Raw genomic sequence first — 21,259 nt, 5'->3', positions numbered from 1 at the left:
GCCAAAGAGCATCATCAGTGCCCTCTTCTGTAAGTTGGTGCCATACTTTGACCATCCTCAGATGAGATTTCAGAACTCAGAGCCATGTCCAAATGCCTGCCATCCTTTAGTCTTGCAGCCTCTGACCATTAATCCTTGGTCACTAGTTTCTTTGAGGTGAGCAGGTACACCACAGGTCAAGAGGGTATGGAGATTTTGTCCTCAGTAGTGCTACGGGTGACATCTGAACTCTTCAAGGCTTTGGTCTCCAAGACTTCTGAGAGAGAAGCCTTGATAAGATTCTTATCTTATTCTTGTACTTCCAGCCTACTGCAGCTACAACTACACACATAAGGCTTTGCTCCACCTCTGAGTGCCACTGGGTTATCATGCCCCTTGAAAAACTCCTCTTTCTATCACGGTACACATTTTTTGGAAATGTAATTTCTTTGGGGCTGCAGTCTGCAATTACCAGGTGTAAGAGGGTGCTTCCAGTGTGGTAGCAGAGATTGAAGTGTAGGGAAAAGAAAGATAACACAAAAAAGATGGGTTCAGCAGCAAAAGGCAGGGAAAATGAGAAAATAAAGGTTTTAGTTTTGAAATTTGGTTAACTGAGGACAAAGCAGGGGGGATAGATAATCACTGCTAAACTGATTGAGGAAGGGCAGTTGGTAGTGAAGAGGAAGATATATGCAGTACCTGACTGTGCAGCTTCCTTCAGGTTTTGTGGCCACTCTTCAGGGTCTGACAGCTTTGGGGAATGTCTGTACCTTAACTACATACTGGAGCTTTTTGTCATGGGAAGTCCACATGAGAATTTAGGACCAATTACTCCATTGAGTTGGAATGCTGTAGAGTTCTGGTTTCATGCAACAGGAATCTGCTTTGTGCGCACCAACATAATTTTGAGAAACCAGTTAATATGTGGTTTTATGGGTACAGTCTGGGTATTTGCTTCAAAACTACCCTATTGCTATGAAGTAAATTACTAAAGTTAACAGAATGACTGTGCCTTATAAGTTCATGAATATGTCTCTTCATGACCATGACCAATAATTTTTTTTCCTTGAGGGTTTTATTGAAAGGCATATGATTAAAAAGAAATAATATGATTACTGTTTATTGTTTCTGGCTTCTTGCAAAATGAAGAAAACAAAAAAGAACATTTTGTTAACAGGACAGCTTTGCAATCACAAAGAATTGCATTCATACTTTGTTTTTCTGCCATGTTGTAAATATTTCAACCCCAAATAAGTTTGTGTAGTAGCTGAAAAATGCATTGATTTGTAAGTGTAAATCTTTGAGCAATGTCATATACTTCTTTTTTTTAAGACCAAATGAATTGAAAGATCTGTAGCCCTGAGGAAGTTAGGAAATAGTAACCACGTGTGAAACTTGATTTCTGTATTTGCACCATAATGGTGAATTATTTGCATGTCCTTTTTCTAAAGATTAACTTTTGTTGATTTCCTAAACCCTGAAGAATAGTCTGAGTCCTCAAACTTGCAGTATCTGAAGCTCGGCAGAACCGACATGGATAGGCCATACCACCTTGAAAATAAGCCCTTTTTTAGCTTTCATGTGAGCAATTTTCTTTCATGTATTTGTATTGCTAAGTTTAGCTTGTGGTTGGGTATCTCCAACCATGGCCAGATGAGCAGATACAGCTGGAAACAGACTTCCTGCCCTTGGTCTGTACCTGTGTCCTGTGCACCAGCTGTGATCTGGGAGCTGGGGAGCTGGTTGAGATCAGGGTCAGGGGTTTTCAGCAGTAGTGGAGATCCACTCTTGTGCCTCTCTAGGTCCCAGACTAGCCTGAATCTCAGCATGCCTTAGCACACACAGTTCATTTTGTTTCTGTTGGGACCCTGTCCAAACAACACCCTTTGTTAATGAAATTTCATCTTCGTGGAGGCTTTAGGTATCTTCTAGAGTAGATCTCCTTTTACTTACCATACATCCTACTACTACTCATGTAGTAAAGCTAGCAGGGCAGGCTTGGGTTAGTTTAATATGTGATGCAGCTTTCAGGAAACCCCAGAATGAAGCAATGTCATCCTCTGTTGGTAATAATGATGAAGGCCGTCTTAAATGCAGGGTTTCGCTTGCCTGTTTGCCTGTTTTGATGATAGCACCTGTTTGTTATCTCATTTGTGAAAAGTAGAGACCTGAAAGATGAGTTAACACCCTTTTCTCCTCAGTGCAGAACCATTCTCTGTATTTAATTCTTCCCCAAGCCTATCTTATCAAAAAGCTCATAAAAAATGGCACCAGCCAAGTAAGTTCACTGTTAACGAATATTCTTTGATGCACTATTTCACTATGTTTTTAATGCTGTTTTTTATAGCTGATCACACATTTTTTCCTAGTGAAGATAGGCTATAAAATCATATCTGGCAAAAGGAGTTTTCCTGTAACTTCTGCATTTTGTGGAAGATGATTTTCTGCACTTTTTTTCTGAGAACCTGGAGCTGAGCAAGACTAATCAATAAATGCAACTGTACCAGAGATCTGGACTGCAGAGAAATACCCTCACAATAAGAAACCTGTAGAAGCTGTTGCAGCAAGATGATATATGGTTTGCAGAAGCTCTGAACATCAGTTATATTTATCCCACAAGCACTGACCAGTGTGGCCATGCTGTGAGAAGTGCAATCCCTAAGATAGACTGGTAGAGAACTTTGCTGTAATTTCACTGCAACATCAAAACTTACAAAAATGTGTGTACAGATATTCCTGTGTCTCTGTCACTCCACTGCTTTATTGAATTAAAGTTGTGGCCCTTCAGCTTCTCTCAGCAGTTCTCTAAGCAGAAACATGGGATCCAAGAACAATTCTACCTAAGAAAGGGCTAGAGATGGAGGATTATCGAACTGCAGTGTGTGAGGTGGAGAGTGGCAGAAAGAAGCTCCTTTTTGGTACAATTTCTCACTTCTCTTCCTCTGTGAGTTAATGCCTTTCTCCATTCATGCTTCACTGATTCCCTCTCCCACTAGGCTCAGATCCTGCCTCTCAGCAGCCAAGGAGTATAGGGAATAAATCCTGGATGCTGACAAGGAACGCTTAAGATCAGGAATCTCAGTCTGCAGGGTGAACTGAGAAGCTGTATACCCTGGCTGAAGTCTGCCGAGGCTCAGAGGAGCACAGCAGCATGCCAGATCCTCCCTGCATTTCAGTTATCAGCCTGGTAAGTGTCCAGCAAGGGTAAGTGTCCAACTGCAGTGCTGCTTTTGTGGTACACTATTACAGTGGCTTTACTATAGAACTCATTTCAAAACCAAACCAGTTTCCCAAGCTAATGCAGAACAAGGCCTTGAAGACAAATAATGATGTATTTATATAGTGTATTTCTTTTTACCAGCAAACATGAAAAAAAAGCACATTGATCCCAGATTACAATGTTAGAGATGCATGAAGAACATCTGTCATTATGACAGAGCCATAAATCATCATGCTGAAGCCCTGACATGCCTTTTTTCATTGGCAAAGTAATTTTTAAAAATGGGATATAATTAGGTTGCTTAGAGCCGCATATTATTTATTTTAAACCAATTATTTTTCTTATGTGAAAACTGTCAGGTGAAACACACTGGTTTGGTGTTGGTTTTAGATGAAGCTAATAAAAAAACCTGACCACTGTTCATCACAGCAAATCAGGGTGCTGCTAGGAACTGTCCCATGTGAAAGAATTCTAAGGAAAATAAACCTGTAAGTGAAACCATGCTGTAGGTGCACCAGCAAACCATCCTGACATGAAAGACAGATAAGTAGTAATAGGCCAGCATTATCTGCATAAGGAATCCTCCAGTGACTTGAATATCAAAAAGGCAATCCTACAAAGAGTGAAATCAAGGGCATATTGTGGAAGCATTGGCCTGCTTGGGCAATCCTGACCTTGATTAGCAGCTCTTCTCCCATGGGAAAGCACATACCAAAGGGTAAGTCTAGCCATAAATACCCGTGCTTTGATGTAGAGCCCAGAAAACTGGGCTGTGCATTTGTGTGGGATGAATGATAAGAGCTAGAAACACCAGCTCTACTTTTCTTGGTTTTGTAGTTACTTTCTCTCTCTTACTAGCTGGCTGTCTAATTGATCCTAAAACTTGTACACAGAAGAAACATATAAATACACAAGCGAGTTTTATAGAGACAATCCTGCTTGATGACAAAGTGGTGGTCTGTTATTCTTAATCTCAAAGCATATAAGTGAGATGGGTAACAAAGCACTGGCATAAACATCTAGGGATAAAAGTAGAAAGAATGAGTCGAAAATGAGTTACAACTTTCCTGGAGCATAAAATGGATTGTATAAATACCAAGAAGTTAGAGGAAGAGAAGGGCAGAGGCACAAATAATAGACAGCCAGAGTTGAGGGAAAGGTTTTATTAATTTTGCTACTTTCTTCACATGCACATAAGCATCAATGATAAGTACTTAACAATGCTATTTTTTTTAAACATAATGACATATGCCAGAGTAGGGAAAAAAACAAGTAAAAGAATGTTGGAATAAGTGAGATGTATACAAGTCTCTAGTGCTTGCTGAAATTCACTTAATACCTACTGGGCTCTTGACTTATCTCTGAAAGTTCCTGAAGGACCGGGTAAGTCACCAGGGCCTACAGCAACTTTGTACCCTAAGATGGAAATGCAGTCAGCATCACACTTAAAATTTTTGGTAATTAGCAGAAATCTGGCATTACAGTATCCATTTTGCACATTCTTTTAAACCAAACTTGGTTTAAAGGCTTGCTCTTCCTTAATTCTTCCCATCATGGCACCGGGTTTTAAAAAAAGGAAAAGAAAAATTTGGTGACTTTTTTTCTTAAATTTGGCGTTCATGGCAGGCTTAGATTTTGACACAATTAAGAAGTTGTTGGCTGATTGCAGGGTTATAACCATTCCTGCTTTTAAAAATGGGAAAGGAAGAGCCTAGGAAATTACAGAGGACTCTGCCTAATGTTACTACTGAGAAAGATAATGAGACAAATTATTGAGAAGTAAATTCATACACGCCATGAGAAGGTGATAAGAAGCATCCAACATGAATTTGTCAAACTAATTTAAGTTTCTTCTTGAATAAGGTAACTGGTCCAAAAGATAAGGAAAAGCAGTTCAAATGTCTGTATGTAAGACCCAAGATGTATCTTGACCTGAGTAAGGCTTTTGATATCATCCTTCATGCTCATAAATGAACTGGGGAAAACTGTTCCATTTGAAATCATTCCTAATTCAGTCCACTGTCAAAAGTAAGCCTAATACATGGTGGTTGGTAGCTGCACGTGGGGATGTCTTGCTCAGTTCCTAATGGATAGGGTTCTGTTAGCATTTCAATGAAGATTTAAATGACAGAATTAGAAATAATTATATACCTATAAGCTTGGTAGGTGACAATATGTAAAGATTTGGAGAATATGCTCAAGGACAGAATTAGAATTCAAAAATATCCTGGTAGGTTGTGAAATCCAACATGAAAAATTTGAACAAAGGCAATCGCAGAGGGCTACATTTGGGAGGATGAAATCAAAAGCATAACCACAAAATGCCACTGCAGATAAAGATTTAGTGATTAATAAGGGCCATGAATGAGCCAACAGAGTGATGCTGTTGAGGAAAAGAGATAAATGTAATTCTAGATTTTCTTGAATTGTCTGCTCATGTCAGTGTACGTAAGACGAGATAATTAACATGCTCTTCTGGGCACTGGTGAGGCCTCAGCTAAAATACTGTTTTATTCTGAGGCACCATAATTTCAGAAATGTGTAGATCAGCTGGAGGCAATCCAGAGATCAACAAGGATGAAATTGGAACATTGGATACATAAAGCAAGGTTGCAAGTTCTAGTTTTGTTTTAATCTTAAAAAAAAAAAAAAGGTTATATGGTGTTCAACAGTTTTTGGGTACATAATAGGCTATTACAAAGAGGGTAGTTTTATGGTGTTTGATGCCCACTAATGACACACAGAATGTCAAAGAAACCTTTTTCAGCTATACTACAATAATAAGACAGTAACCTATTCTAACTAGAAGAAAAGATTACTGCTGGAATATATTACCCAAGAAGATTGTAAATACTTGCCATTATTGATTTTAGATACAAATCAGAGAGACTGCCATCTGCACTTATCAAGACAGTTGTGGACTTTCTTTGAAGCTGGAGATGACCCAGGTGCATGTTTTGTAGCAGGTGGCTGAAATCACTGGAACTGTGACAGAGCATACAAATTATTACAAGGTAATCCATAACATATTTTCACTAAGAAAGCATTTGAAAATTCCATGTGAGGTTCTAAGCATATTCAATTGCTGTTATGGAATATTGCACAGGCTGTTCTTTAGTACTTTTTTTAACATCTTTCCTTGATTTTGTGTTGTGGAATTTTTGGTTTGTTTTTATTTTACGTCAGGAAGGCTTGGTACAGCTTTGATTAAAAATATTGAGGAATAACAAACTACATAACTCCTTGAGATTCTATCCAAATCTGTACTTCTATGATTCTTCTATGTGCAAACTACTGTATTTTTCTGAGCTGTTGAAGAGCTCTGCAAGCACAAGTTAATTATTAAACTGGTTATTTTCCCAGGGCAGTAATGACCTAATCATTTATGATAGTGCTCAAATGAGGAATTAAATAAACATATCCAGAATAAACACAGATCAAATAATCTTTGCCAATGGAAAAGGACAAAATCTTGTTGTCATGCCAGTGGGTCTGCAAAAAAACAGCACAGATATAGACATCAGTAAAACTAACAAGTGCAGGCTTCTCAACCTGAGAGAAATTCTCTTTTTAATAATTCTTTCTATTCAAAGTTTTAGGACATTTTTCTATTTTGGAAAATTGGAAGAATGGGAATGAGGAAAAAAAGGTAAGTGTTTTGAAAAGGTTGGAAAGTTTTAAGGGCTTGAATTATAATTGAGCATTTCAACATTGAAAACCCAAAATGTTGCATGGTCATGGTGCATCACACGTGTATGTATGTGTGTATATATATATACACATACATATCTTATCTAGAGGAGCACAGAGGCCTCATATACACAAGAAAATGCCAACCAGAATTACTATGTAAGTAAAATAGCATTCTGAAATATGATATTTTTTTGTGTTAGCTCAAAATAAATCTCTTTAAAATCATACAAAGGAAAACTGAGAAAAGCCATTTATTTTTATATTTCATTTTTTATTATTTAAAACTAAGTTTTTTCAGAAAATATGCTCTTTGCTAGAAATTCAAACCCATGTAAGACTTCTGACAAATTCTATTCACTACTTAATGTGAAAATAACTGGCTCAAAAATGTCTTCTAGAGAAATCTGTGATCATCAAAGTGGACTGTAGTGTTAACAAAAATATGACTGTAACCTGGAAGTGTTTTCAGTCACCATTGTTATTTTAATCTAGCAAAAGATGATCCTCAAAGATGGGATCAGGGTTATGACTCCCAGAATTTTATAAATATTTCATTTCAGTGTTTATAGGTATACTTCAGTGAATATCAACTGGTCCTTTAGTTCTTTTAAAACTGTAGTGGACATTCAGACACCAGAATAAGGATTTCATATTGCACATGAACTTCCTCTCTTATAAGAAAGGCACTGGAGCTCGTGAATTTTGATGTGCAAATGGATAAATACTGACAGAATACATATGGCTTGCATCAGGTATATCATAGACACCCCACCTGTGGATCCATGGCAGTAAAAAATCTTGCAGAATTTCAAAGACCCTGGTACTAAAATGTTAGGTGTCAAGGGCAGCCTTAATCCCACAGTATGGGGAGGGACAATTAGACAATGGGCGTTGGAGTAGCTGACCTTTAAAGGTCTCTTCCAAACTGAGTTCTTCTGTGATTCTGTGACCAAAAGGAGAGAACTCAGCTGAGCTGAGCATGCTCAGGGCAGCCCCAGCGAGGCGATTTCATTGCTGGGACCTGTAAATATGAAGGTGGACTCTTTGCTTTGCAGGCCAGGGTGTTGGTACAGCCCCACTGCACATACCAACAGACTAAAGTGTCTTAAGCGGCTTAAATAGCTTTAAGCAGCTTTGAAGGCTTAGATACTGTAAGCTTATAAAGCAGTTTAAGCTGCTTAAACCACTCTAGGACTTTAATAAGGGCCCCGCGATGCTGCTCCTCTCCTGATGAGTGAAACAAAGCTGGCTGCAGCTCCCCCACCATGGGCTGGAAGGATGGAGCTGCAAGGCTGCCACAGATCCAGCAAGGGATCTGCTGATATTGACGTACTTTGTCAATGATGTTGTATGAAATAATGCATCATACACTTTCTCCCCTTGTTTAACTCATTGTTACTTTCTTTTCTCTTAACTACCTCACTTCCCCAGCCACTGCTGTGCCTTTTTTCCCTATTTTCACCAATTTAGCTCAGGTTCTTTCAGTATCTCTTTTCTGCCTAATTAATTCTTCCTAAGAGATCAGTGGGCTTTTCTTACTGCAGTGATACCTTTTATGAAGAAAACACATCTCCTTTCAGCCTATTCAATTCACAGAGCTGGGGGTAACTGTTCATTCGTATCAGGCTGGTTTAACCTACATCTAGAATTTTTTTCTCAGAAGAAGGGCATGAGTTGATAGAAGCATTGTGGAAAAACCCAACAGTGCAATCCCAGGAAATACCAGTGGCAGTCATTAAGTTATCACCTACAAAATCAGGAAACCAGATGGGAGAGCATTGTTCAGAAGAAGGAATACAATGCACTGAATCTGTGTTGCAGTTTCTGGCATTTTGGAGATTTCATAAAGGATGGAGGAGGAGGAAGCCTGGGAACAGCTGTCCAGAAAAATGGGTAAATTTATGTTCCTACACTGAATCTCTTAGGGCTGAAAGGGCTTTGTTTTCAGTTTTTACTCCATCTGTCTGAATTTGGGGTATGCTGTGCAAACCACAAGTCATGTTGTTCCTACCAAAGGATGTAACACCCCCTCCCTCTTATACAGAAGACAGCAGCTGAGTGTAGGTTTGGTTTGGTTTAGTGACAATTCACTTTGAGCTCCCATGCTAATAACCAGGGCAGTGGTGATAACACACTGGAGCACTTGAATCAGATGTGATATCCTTGCTGCAGAGGATCCTCTCAGACTGCATCACTCCATTTTTCTCGTGTTTGAATTCCCTTTCCAGTTCCTTTACAAGGAACATTCTCCTCTTCCTTTTCGTAACCTTCACCCATTTCCTGGGGCTGTATCCTAATTTCTCAGGTGTTCTCTCTCTTCTCAGCTTCACTGGGCCCGTATTTTTCACAGGCTTATGGAGTCCCATCACAGGCACCTTTGTATATATCACACACTTCAATCACAATTTAGCTAAGAAATCTAACTACAAATCTTATCATAGTCAAATAATGTGTTTGAAAGACTTGAGAGTGTAGGCAGGAAGAGGGATAATGGTCAGCCCTACTTACTGATCTATTTTTTGCTGATTATCTATTTTATGCATTCCTAAATGATGTTACCTATCACCATAGTGCGTATTGAACACACACATTGTTGAATGTGATGTAATTATATAAGAATCATTTAACACTTTCATTAGGGCTTGACTTATAACCAAAAGTTTTTTTTTCTAGTATCCTAAAAGCGTGTTTGTCTCCATTTTTATTGAAGAAAATTATTTGTAGCATGATCTATTTTTTTCAAGTCATCAATGCATTTTAATCTCTTCTCCCATTTAGCCACCTCTCAATAATTACTTCCTTCAAAATGTGTTCAAAACCCCCACATATGATGTCAATAGGATTCACTGGCTTGGTAAGTGATTGAATTATTTTTTTCTTAAATATTGGTTTGATATGCTCCCATCAGGTGACACCACTGGTAGTTAACAGATTTATTTGTAGTGCAGTATTGGAACCATGAGGACATGGTTTCCTTGAGTTCATGACTTGTGGCTACATCATCCTCCTAGTTGTCCCAGCTTCATCTCCAGTTCCAGCCAGTTTTGTAGCAAAATCAGCAGGTTATCTGGACTACCTGTGGGCTTTCTGATCAGTAGATCAGTGTTAGATGCTTGGTGTCAATACAGTTCTCAGGCTGGAGAAATTGAGCCCCATTCCTTCAGCTTCAACAGTAATTTGAGTCTTGTTGTTCTCTAGGAAGCTGCTCATTTGCAGCAACAATTAATGAAGGGAATTGAGAAGGGTAAGGTTGTGAGCAAGGAAAAGTCATCTTTTTTAGCCCTGAAAGCTATATGAAGTCATCTGTTCACAACTCATGCATTTTCTTTGCCATATATGCTATTACGTCGGCGGAAACAAAGGTCCTACTCATGTTGCAAGAGAGTTTGGGTAGTCTCACAACTGAAGGATTTTTTTAACATTTGTAAACCAGAAAATAGAAACCAGGCATCAGGTTATGTATACAGGCCGTGGTTTGGCAGACATTTACACTTATGCCCAAATTTCAATTGGAACTTCATTTCCCTTGACTTCCAGGAAACATCAGGGTGTGTTAAAATTAACTTGCTTTGAGGTGACAGCAGCACTGCATGTTTGCATGGCTTGATAAACAACTGTGCTCACCAGAAGTATTTTGTTGACTTCATTAAGCCTGGCGAGGGCACACATCTGTGCTGATCCATTCACCAATGGAGAAGGAAAGCTTTCAGTGCTGCTGTTGGACTAGATCACCAAGTGCTGGCAGGCTGCTGGGGTTGTGTTGCTGGGCAGATAATCAGGTGTTGGCCAGTCACTGAGGGCTGCTCACACAGCAAAAATGTACAGGACAGCAGACTCACCCTTCCTTCCTTCCCCAAAGCGAAGACGACTGTCTCCTTGATGAGTCTGTAGAATTACAGGTGACCTTGCTACAGGACAGCAAGGAGCTTCTATAAGCCAAATTGTAAGTTTTTCTCATTCTTCCATCTCCTTCAGCATTTTCTCTCAAACCTTGATGCTCCCACCACTGTTTAATTTTTCTCCTTTTTTTAACTCTTGTTAAGCTGAAATAAAACAATAGCTTATTTCAACTTCAAAAAATAACTTTCATTTACATTTGTTCCTAGCTTCTTTTTTTTTTTTTTTCTTCTTTCCAGCTTTGGTGGCTAGCTTCAGCTAATAGATGACACAGAATATTGCCTGAATCTATTACATTTCTGTGAACACCAAATGCCTAGATTGTAAGACCAGCCCAATTCTTTGCTCTGCTGGAAGTCATCTTAAGAGGTAAATAGAGTTTAAGATTTTATGAAGAAAGCCACAATTCCCACTCTACCAATATTAATTTCATGCATTCCCACCTCCATTCTTCATTCTGTAATTGGGCTGTGCTTCCATCTCCACCCACATCCTGCCTTGACACATATCCACGTGTGGATGACAGGGGCAGTGACAGGTAAGTCAGCCAGCATGCAGGCTGAGTCACTCCAGGAAGACAGACTGTCATCTGGCAACTAGGATGGAGAAGAAGGAAGTGTGCCAACCAAACAGGTGATCTGAGCAATGCATGGCACCCCACATGCCAAAACAGAGGTTGCACAATGTTGGATATGACAGAGAACTGTGAAGAAGAACACAATAATGCATTTCCAAAATGGCCTTCATAGTAGGAATTAAGAAATACCAAAACTCAGCCTATTTGTTTTCATGGATCACTTTCATAACAAAGATGAATATAGCAATCAAGAAATAGAGCAATGGTGTAGTATAACCCTCTCAGCATTTTTGCTCACTTTTATATGGATGTCTTTTCCTCTGCATGGAGTCTGAAAAGCAGGATCACAAACACAATTTATGAGTATGGAGCAATTATGCTATTTGTTGGACTGTACACACGATAAATGGCTGTGAGTAATGTGCTATTAGCCTAAGCATTAATACCCTCACCACTTCTGATGCAGGTAACCACTGGATTTCTGCTGGTCAGGCAGATGGCAATCACACAGGGAAGTGCCAGACTCCATTGCTCCCTGCAATAGGGTGATCCTCAGTTTTGCTGAGTTGTTATATTCTATTTTTATTTTTTTTCTCAGAGTTTTAGAGTTATTTCAGTTGTTAATTTTTCCATGAGTCCACAAGTGACTGCTGCCAACTCAACAATTTCACTTCTGTTGTTGTTTCAGCTTTTTTTAATATATCTTTCTTGGTTTAAGTGCTTGTATTGTCACTTATAGGTTAGCAACCTTTTTTTAGTCATGCAGACTTGGAGTCACATAGCCTACCTAGGCCTTGTGTTAAAATAGTTTGTGTGAAAGATCTACCAATATGGTGGGAGACAGACTTATCTGTACTTGTTGTTTGATGTATTTTAAGCACCTTGCTGGCTTAAACATGTGGGTGTTGCCAGATGGCAAAAAGACTCAGAAATAGATACTGACACAATCACCCTCCAGGGTCAGATGTTTTATATAACTGATGGTATCAGTGATGGTCTTTGTAATGCCAAGCAGAAAAGTCTGGGAAGGACGGGCAGAATAAACCAGCTAAGCCCAAAAAGGGTGCATCATAAAGAAAACAAAAACTCAGAAATAAAAATTCTATAGTGCTGTGCAGTGATTGAAGGGACATGGACCATGCTATGCAAGCAAAGCCAGCTTATTACACTGATCACCAGTATTTATAGTTCTCTAATGTCCATGCAAAATGTTCCACTAGGACCCCTTTGGCTCTCTTCCCTTAGCAACACAATCTTTTCAGTGATCAAGTCCTTGTTACATTCTTTTGCGCCGGGAATGTCCTTGTTACACCTTCTCTTGTCAAAGGGGTCAGAGTGACCAGACATGATGTCTTCACTTTTGTCCTTGCCTTGAGTTTATCTCTCCTACGGCTTCCACTGTACCAGGGCCAGGAGGTCTGTGGTGCTACCCAGCTCAGCTCCTGTGGCTGTCCACATTGCTGAGACAATGAAAAGTGTGCAATTACAGGAAGGAACGTGAGAGTGAATAAATCAGTGACAAATAATGTCCTTTTTAAAGATGCAAAGGAAAGATGAACAGAGATGTATCAAAAACCTAAAACTTGAAATTGAAACTCCTGCCCTGGTAGGAAACTGCAGATCTTGTTTACCAAGTTACAAAAATCCTGTGTGGGTAGTTTAAGCAGGAAGTGGGCTGATCAAATGCAAAGATAGGGAAATACGTACAACAGATATAATATGGATTAGCAAAGCATTTTAAAGAAGTCAGCAGCAGAAAGCTTGCCCTACTTTGACATGAGATTCTGTAACATGACATGATGTGAATCTCTTTAAAAAGAGATTGCTGTTGGTAAGTTGATGACGCCAAAAAAGCAAGTTACAGGCCAGTAGGTAGCAGCAAAAATGCATTGAAAGACATTTTAGTTGTAGTAGAGATGCTAAGAGACCATTATGTCACTGCAGAAGTAAAATTTAAAAAGTTGTTAAAAAAAACTAGGAAAAAATGCCAAATTTTTATGAGAGAAAACATGGAGTTATTAAAATATTAAAATGTGAGACTGGAAAAGTGTCTCTCTGCCCTATGCTATAGGGGAGGTCATTTGCAGTGGAATACTGTGCAAGATGATACATAATTGGAGGAGAGCAGCCTCTGGACTCAGGCCCAGAAAACCAGATATTCATGCAAAGGAGCGTCCTGAAAGAACACCTGCAATGGCATGCTTTGCTCATCACCACCTTCATTGATTGCTTTTTCAGGTTGCTTGACATGGGCCTCAGGAATGCCTTGTGGAACTTCAGCACTCAGCTCTTTGTCATCACAGCCTTGCAGAGAGGGGTGCATGGCTGCATCTGGGAGTCCCTGTAAGAGGCTGGTTCACTTCGAACACTGGTGTGAAACAAGGCTACACTTGCTTTCTGGGGCTGCTTAGCATTATCATACATAGCTACTGTGTAGGCAACATGAGCAGCAGCATTCTGTGGATATGTGCAGATTGCACATATCTTGGAAGCACAAAATGTGCTAGTAGCACTGTGTTACTGAGCCATAGACCTGAAAAAACCTGTGAAAATACGTAACCTAGCAAAAAAAGTAAGCCAGTCAGGGTTCAAAATCAGTTATCAAAGCAAACATCCCTGAAACCTTAATACCAAGCATCAAAGTCATGCTAGAACACACAAATTCTGGGAAAGCAGAGCTTGCCAGTCCTGTCCATATCCCACTTCTGACTAATTAGGAAAGAACTGACAGTAAAAATAGGAGAGTCTTCCACCACTTATTTCAGCATATGGAAATTCAAGATATTCAGTTCCAGATGAAAAAAAAAAAAGAATTATTATTTACATGTAATTACAATGCTAAAATAGATCTTGGAAAACAGAGACATCAAAGATGCTGGGAAAACTAGATGCCTTGAGAAAAAGTAAGTGCCTATGAAAAAGTCTGAATGTTGGTCTCTGTCTCAGCACAGAGCTGCACTGCCCACCACCACCTCTCCTTCCACCACAGTCAGCAGGGAGCATAGGTTATAATTGTTGTGCATCCTCTGAATGGCAGCCCCCAAGAATTCTCCCAGAGATGATCCAGTGTGTGTGAAGAAGACCCACCTGACAGGAATGACGGTGATCCATCCCAACTGTGTATGCTAGAAACAAGAAGGAATGATGGTAAGAAATGGAAGATGCTACCTTCCACAGCAAGAATAACATAGGGGCTGCAAAGAGAATCCAATATACTCTCCATAAGGGCTCTGTTTGCTCTGCAAAGCAAAACTTGCATTAGCTAGCTTGCCACTGGAAGGAATAGTTGCGAACCTACCAAAGGGGAGGAAAATAATGCTCTTGCTCCAGAGATGCAAAGGATAGCTGCTGTCTAGGAAAAAGCACTGTACCAAATACTCCAAGGAGATGAAGTAAAACAATAGCTTATTTAAACTAAACTTATTTAAACGGGGAAATTAACTTATTTAAACAGGGAAACCCTCTTGCCAAGGCATCACTGTGTAATTGCTGCAGCCATGATGGACTGGGGAGAAAGTCCATGTCAAGAAGATTTGGCAGGTGTGAAACTCAGGTAGTCATTCCAGTGGAAATTACTTGATCCCTTATTAAAGGGGCTTTGCCTTTCATGTGTCTTCAAAGGTATCTAGAGTCTACTGGTGTCATTAGCAATTATGGTTTATTTTCATTACCTAGACTGAATATAAGATCTTTAATCAAACTGTGCTGTATTAGAGACAGTTCTGCTGTTTAACCATAAATATTTGTTGTGCAATCTGGTGTTGATCTGCAAGGTTAGTAGTAACTATAAAATAAGTAGTCCTTTTTTTATTTGCATTATCTGACAAGTTGTTTTTGCATATTAAGTTTGAACTTAGATCTGAGTGTGCTTTTTGAGTGATTACTTGTAGAAATAAGGGGGCACACTGAATACATCCAGGATACATTGTTTCTGCTACAATTCCCAGGCATTTATTTAGCCAAGTTTTGACACAAAATCATTAAATCTATGCTTCTTTAGAAAAGTAAATCTCTACAGTCTGTTCCCAGCTTTCCTCTACATTTCTCATAATAGCAAGCCCACACAGAGCCCAGATTCCTCAATGGTAGCTGGTGAAATTTTTCCACCTTCTTGAGCTTTATATATTCATATGTCCTGAGCAGCAGCCTGTGTCTGTTTTGAGTGCAGACTGCTGTTATTTTAGATACCTGCCTCCATAAAGGAGCATAAGCATTTCTTACATGTCTTTATAATGAGAATTTTTTCATTACTTTCACAGAGGCTTAACCTCATTTCCAAAATGAGGTTGTTCTTGTTCTCCAAGTTAAATAACTAAATACAAATATATATGTGAGTATGTGTGTGTGTATAAAATGTTGGGAGTTTGTCCATCAAGATCCATATGTATTTATATGTATATAGTGTTTGAAGTAAAGAACTTTTTTCAGAAGGGAGTCTTAAATGTGTGCCTTCTTTCTAAGTACTTACTGAAGAGAGGTTTCATGGATGTTTACACACTTTTCTGAATAGAGGTGCATCAAAGAACAGGCTTCTTTTCTGGAATCAAAACCTTGACTGAAATATCATAGGCTGACAAGCAGCAAGGGGATATTAAACCATAGCTCACACTGGCCTCACCAGTAATAGAAGGACACATTGCATGTGCTCATACAACATGTTGCTCCTCAGGTGAGACCGTGTGCTTTAGTAATCTGCCTTTACGCAGTGGGAGCATCAAGATTAAGGTCATGGGTCCAAGAACACAGCTGTGAGGAAGAAAATCTACATTGTGACATCCAAATTTGTTATATAATTAGAGCATTCAATAATAGACTGAAAGACATACTTAGACTGTGTTAGAATATTCTCTGATGTAAATGAGGTTAATTCCCTAACAGGTCAGGCAGTGACAAGAGGTGGAGATAAGCTCCCAGCACTAACTGGGGACAAAATTGAGCAAGTGACATTCTTGCCTGCCCTGCCCTGCCTCACCTCCTCCTGTGCCTTGGTCCTATTGCCATGAGAGCCAGTTCCACACTGAGAGCCCCTGCCACAGAGAATAATGTCCACCTTTTGTTGTAATCTGCTAATAAATGATTTCTCCTTTGGGTTCTAGCTGCAGGTCTGCCCTTGTGCAGGGTGCAGGGTATCGGTTGTGTAGAGCAGCCACAAGCAGTGGGAACAGCTAAGACTCTTCAACAATTTCAGTTGTTTTCTTGGATTAATAATGGATTAATTTTGTCTGTGAAAACTAAGTTTTGATAGGAGTCCTTGTTTCTCTAGGCTGATCTAGTTGGTTCAGGCATAGTTTACATAAGCTGGAACATCAAGGCTTGTTTCAAAGAGAGAGGGAATGCAAGCCAAGATACAAATATGGGCCCCTATTTTTCTTTGAAAAATATGATTAGGTTTCCATTTTCCTCTTAGGCAGCAATAAGCTACTCCTCCCAGTGAGCAAAGGGTCCTTTATATTTTGATGATATTTGAGGAAATTGCCATGGCATTATTGTTCCATAAGTCACTTCCAAAATATTCTAGATCTCATGAAGAGGTGGAAAGAGTCTGTGACCAGATTGCACAGTCTAGAAACAACTGAGATTAAATGCAAGGGCGGCAGGCACAATGTCCAAAACAGATAAATCAGGGTGACTGCATAGTTGCATTCTTGTTTTTCCACTGTACTAACAGAGAGGGCAAAATAAGCCTGTATAGCAAATACATGAAAAAACACATACTGGAAGAAATATTTATGCTGTATTAGCATATTCTCTGCTCTAAATGAGTTTGGACTAATTGCTTATCAGACCAAAATGGGAAAAACAGGGGAGATAAGCTCTTAATATCGCATTAGGAGAAATTAATTAAGCAGAATAAACATAATTTATTTGATTCTTCTCTTTCCTGTTTCAATTGTTTTACTTAGCAATTTCAGTGATGTTCTTTAACAAATTCTTTATTTATTTTCTTAAGCAGAAAAAAAAAAAAGAAAAACGAAAACAAGCTGGAAAAGAGATGAATTTTATCCTGATTCCTCGTTCTCCTCAGCAGATGAACAACTGCAGCATCAGCAAAGATTCTGCTACTTGAATTAATGGAGTTCCACTGCCAGTCACAGTTTGTCACCCTCTGAGTAAAGCCCTCCCAGAAGAGGATTGCTGATGGACACTTGTGAGAAACATGAACTGAGGATTTGTTTCTTGGGCAATTGGATAGATGCATATTCCAGATGTAAGGTAACCTACTGTGTCTCCTCCAGCCTCTTGCCATCCTTGTCCTTTTTCTTTCCCCACTTCATCCCAGACCTCATCTTCTCCTACAGGAAGCCACAGTGGATCCCAGCTCCTGATTTCCCAATCTGATAAGCTCTTTGCTCACTCCCCAGTATGACACTCTATGCTTCCAATCTACTTGGCTGGACTGCCCTAACCCCCTAATTCCTTTTTATAATCCCATTTCTCATCTAGAATAGTTTTCTAGTCTAATATCTCTGAGAAACTCTTCACAGTGCATTTGAATAACTCTGTTCTCTTGATTTGAACATCAATGTTGCTGGGACCCAAGAAAGGCAGCCTCCTGTTTTTCTTCTGTTGGCTAAACTCTTACAGCTCATGGCCATCCGTAGCAAATGGGACCTCTTAGGAAAGTGTTCTGTTCTGAAATCAAAGTCATCTTTATTAAATATACACCATTCACACAAAAGCTGTCTTCCATCAGCTTTTAAGTCCTTACACCAAACTTGCAAGATGTAGGTTTTGTCACAGAAGACACCAGAATTTTTAACCACAGCACATTTTCCTCTACAGCCTTTCAGACACATCAGAGATGTCTCAGTTTTTTTTACACTAACTCCCCTTGAGAATGTGTATCAAGTAAAATGTCCTGAATGATACCATTTCATATTGTTTAGACAGGACAGCAGTATTAATGCATTTAATCTTATAAAAAGCATTCTAATATCTTTAGTGACCACTATACAGACTTTTATTTCTTAGAGAAGATAAGGAATGTCCTTGCAAACAAGAAAAATTAGATCATGTTGTGCCAAGGCCTATGCTCTAAGTAGTTCAAGGTGACTAGTGTGCAGAGCTGACTGTTACATAAAACAATTTGCAAATATCAGTGAAAATTAAAATGACAGCTTCTTCCAGAAACCAAGACCCAGTGAAAAGCCCCAAGGGCTATGCTGAAGTCATGTCCAGTAAAGATAAAAAAAGTGAGACTAGACTCAGTAGTAGTCTAGCAGAGTAGTAGAGAGAAGACTCTCAGTCAGGTGTAAGAAGAATGATACTGATATGTGGGTGATTATAATGAGATTTATTGTTCATACAGTATCTAAATATTGCCAATGCAGTGTGTTTAAGCAGGTCTGAAGGGCTATAACACAGGGTCAGCTGGAAACATGCAGGTTTGCAGAAACACAATTGTAAAGCAGCAAAGCACCCATGGAGCTACATTAGGATTTTATCTCCACCTGTTACTCACCTGTCCAAACCTGAGTCTTCCCATCCTCAGGCTGGATGTACCCTGCAGGTGTCTCTGCAGGGGTGGGATCCACCTGGAAGCTGCCCTGCAGCCTCGGAGGTCACTTTGTCATTTGGCCCAGTCTCCAGGAGCAATTTGTACCCTTTTGCAGGCCCATGTGTACTAAGGTCAATCACAACCATCATCACTCCCCCACCTCTGGAATGCATTAATTATGCAAGCATCCAGACAGTTCCTCCTGCAATTCCCACAATTCCCACCTGCTGCTCTTATCTTAGGACAGATCATATTCAAAGACTGCATGGGAGAGGGGGTTGGTGTGTGTGGAGGACACACTCCAAGACCTGACTATTTTTTGTCACCATCACAGGGCAAAATTGATACAGTAAACTTTGCTAATGAGCAAAATCATGAATGGTGGGCTATTCTGACTCCCTGGTCACCCAAATCTTGAGCTGCAAGGATGCTTACTTTGACCCAAACTGCAGAAAGATAGATAGGCAGCAGATGCACAACAGCCTGGTTTGTACTTTTCCTTCCCTCCCCTGTTCTTTCCTTTTTCACATGTGTTTCCCTTCTATTTCTGTTTGACAAAAATCTGCTTGAGATACTAAAGCTGTCTTTTGGAGAGCTGCTGTGATGCTGTTAACAAACATACAAAAAGCTGTGTTAGAGACAGCAGGGCATTGCTGCAATTCCATGTTTCCATGCGACCAACAGACAATATGTTGTCCTGAATTTTTCTAGCAATGAATTTGTTATTCAGTGCCAACACCAGAGAGGCTGAGTTCCCTTCCCCAGCAGCTCTTGAGCTGTCTTTGTCTCTCCTCCATATGGCCCTGCTTCTCCAGGGAAGGACTGGACTCTCTCTGTCACCAGCCCCAGCAGAATTTCCAGCCCATCTCAGTGAACTGAATAACTCTTTTCTCAAAGAGACACCTTAATACTTTGGCTTTCTTGCTATAGCTAAGCCTGTTAAACAACGTTTTTCTCACATAGACTTTAAATGGTGAATGGAAATTGGAGTTTTAAAATTAAAGTCTGACTTTTCTGCATTCTAACTATTTTTATTCTTCTTTTTTTCCCTTACATTTTTCTATATTTAACAAAGGGTTTAAAAGATTTCCTGTGATCCATATTGCCACAGGAATAAATGAGCATTTGAAACTTCAAACCCTATCCAAAGCTTGTTTAGCAATATAGTTTTGTTACAGTGACACAGGACCTTTAATTCATTTGACCCTCTGGGTCTGTTTGCTTTACTGAATTTTGACTCAGCAAAGTTAAATCCCCTTCTATCATTCTGCAAGACAATTCATTTTATGTTTGCATACAAACCAATTCACTGCCAAAGCTGCATAATCAACTCCCATCCTAATATTCCTAGGGCTGAATGGAAAAAGAAATGGTGATGGTTGTATAGAAATGCACCTAATTTCTATGGGATGCTCAGTGAATATCAGAACAATAGATGGTGTATTAACTACAATGCTTACCAACACTCTTTTTCCTTGGCATAGTTTATATATTTATGTAAGGGGATGGCAGTCTACTGTGCACAATTGTGCACAATTCTTGAGTGGATGCCATGAAGTAATATTTTTTTTTTCCAAATTTATTTTTACTTGATATTTGGAAAACTGTTTTGTAATGACAGGCTCTGGAGCAAAATCTAAAAGACAGGGCATCTTCTGTATTTGAAAGATTTCTCCATGTGACTGCAAATAAGAAAATTATGGAAATATCTATTCTCTTTATATTCCATATTGTTCAATCAACATGATTTTCTCTTCCCTCTTACTATACAATCATGTGCAGATTTTATTTTGTCTCTGGTTAATTTTTAATATTTATATCTACTTATTATCAAACAAAACAGAGCAATCAGTTGTTTAAGCACGTGCTAGAACAAATCATTACAGGAAAATTATTTCCATGTTCAGTCTATGGAAGGCTAGCCAGGGATATCTCTTTCCACTTAAAAATGTTGAGTCCATTTGAAAAGAATTAGGGATTGGTCAAAAAGGATTTTACTCTTTTCTTTTTCCTTCTCCTCCCTTTCGTGTTAAACATTAGAATCCATGAAAAGCAGCCTATTACCATAAGCCATAAAGCAGTTCTTTCCCTGTTTCAGAGAAATCTGCTTGAAATGTGTGCAGCCTTTTTGATCTCCAGGCTCCTAGGCTGGGCAAACAGATGGAGTGTTTCAACCTGGGCACTTATTTTCTTTTCCTCTTCTCCCCTTTGAGTTAAGCCACGCTCCCTGTGCAACCCAAGAGGAAGGACTTTTAACCCAAAACACAACACTGGCCCTGGATGAGCAGATCACAGAAAGTTCTCAATACTCTTCAGCCCCGGTGCCCCAGCTCTTATGGACCCCAAAGCATAGGTGCACATCTTCCTCATTTCCCTGCACTGCCTGATTGTATTT

General features: G+C 39.4%; 1 long non-coding RNA gene across 1 annotated transcript in view; it reads left to right on the top strand.

Annotated features, from left to right (window-relative positions):
* The window catches only part of LOC135300867 (uncharacterized), a 159,613-nt gene extending 145,100 nt beyond the window's left edge, over positions 1 to 14,513 (top strand). The window contains exons 5-11 of the long non-coding RNA XR_010362628.1: positions 2,976 to 3,166; positions 6,073 to 6,213; positions 6,793 to 6,848; positions 8,553 to 8,785; positions 9,671 to 9,746; positions 11,029 to 11,158; positions 13,605 to 14,513. This is a non-coding gene — a long non-coding RNA (uncharacterized LOC135300867). The remainder of the gene's footprint in view (positions 1 to 2,975; positions 3,167 to 6,072; positions 6,214 to 6,792; positions 6,849 to 8,552; positions 8,786 to 9,670; positions 9,747 to 11,028; positions 11,159 to 13,604) is intronic.
* The last annotated feature ends 6,746 nt before the right edge of the window (positions 14,514 to 21,259 follow it).

The sequence above is a fragment of the Passer domesticus genome, chromosome 5, assembly GCF_036417665.1.
Source record: "Passer domesticus isolate bPasDom1 chromosome 5, bPasDom1.hap1, whole genome shotgun sequence".
NCBI classification, from domain to species: Eukaryota; Metazoa; Chordata; class Aves; order Passeriformes; family Passeridae; genus Passer; species Passer domesticus.
This window is presented reverse-complemented; position numbering and strand designations above follow the sequence as displayed.